Source organism: Tribolium madens, unplaced genomic scaffold (assembly GCF_015345945.1).
Source record: "Tribolium madens isolate multiple individuals breed KSU strain unplaced genomic scaffold, Tmad_KSU_1.1 Scaffold_19;HRSCAF=116;Tcas5.2_LG9, whole genome shotgun sequence".
Lineage (NCBI taxonomy): Eukaryota > Metazoa > Arthropoda > Insecta > Coleoptera > Tenebrionidae > Tribolium > Tribolium madens.
The window spans coordinates 2,812,374-2,813,481 of NW_025400983.1; the positions used below are offsets into that span (position 1 = coordinate 2,812,374).

The following is a 1,108-nucleotide window of genomic DNA, read 5'->3' on the forward strand; positions in this document are numbered from 1 at the left end:
TAACTTTCTGTTTAGAACTGCTCCGACGAATGCGAGAAATAGGACCACTGACACTTTTTTCTTGTTTTTTCTTCTTTTTCTTTTTTTTTACTTTTTTCTCCTTTTTTTTTCTTTTTTCTTTTATTTTAACTTTGACTAACTTTCTGTTTAGAACTGCTCTGACGATTGCGAGAAATAGGACCGACCACTGACACTTTTTTCTTTTTTTTCTTCTTTTTTTTTCTTTTCTTTTTTCTTTCTTTTTAACTTTGACCAACTTTCTGTTTAGAACTGCTCTGACGATTGTGAGAAATAGGACCACTGACACTTTTTTCTTTTTTTTCTTCTTTTTTCTTTTTTTTTCCTTTTTTTTCTTTTTTTTTTTCTTTTTTCTTTTTTTTTTAACTTTGACTAACTTTCTGTTTAGAACTGCTCTGGCGATTGCGAGAAATAGGACCACTGACACTTTTTTCTTTTTTTTTCTTCTTTTTTCTTTTTTTTTCCTTTTTTTTCCTTTTTTTTCTTTTTTCTTTTTTTTAACTTTGACTAACTTTCTGTTTAGAACTGCTCTGGCGATTGCGAGAAATAGGACCACTGACACTTTTCTGTTTTTTCTTTTTCTTTTCTTTTTTTTTTTTCATTTTTTTCCTTTTTTCTTTCTTTTTAACTTTGAGCAACTTTCTGTTTAGAACTGCTCTGACGATTGCGAGAAATAGGACCACTGACACTTTTTTCTTTTTTTTTCTTTTTTTCTTCTTTTTTCTTTTTTTTTCCTTTTTTTTCCTTTTTTTTTTCTTTTTTCTTTTTTTTTAACTTTGACTAACTTTCTGTTTAGAACTGCTCTGGCGATTGCGAGAAATAGGACCACTGACACTTTTCTGTTTTTTTCTTTTTCTTTTCTTTTTTTTTTCTTTTTTTTCTTTTTTTCTTTCTTTTTAACTTTGAGCAACTTTCTGTTTAGAACTGCTCTGACGATTGCGAGAAATAGGACCACTGACACTTTTTTCTTTTTTTTTTCTTCTTTTTTTCTTTTCTTTTTTTTTCCTTTTTTCTTTTCATTTTTCTTTCTTTTTAACTTTGACCAACTTTCTGTTTAGAACTGCTCTGACGATTGCGAGAAATAGGACCA

The 1,108-nt window shown here is 28.4% G+C and overlaps 1 protein-coding gene across 4 annotated transcripts in view; it reads left to right on the forward strand.

Annotated features, from left to right (window-relative positions):
* LOC123015831 (integrin beta-PS) overlaps positions 1-1,108 on the forward strand; it is a 29,869-nt gene that overhangs the window by 18,504 nt on the left and 10,257 nt on the right. The window lies entirely within an intron of this gene.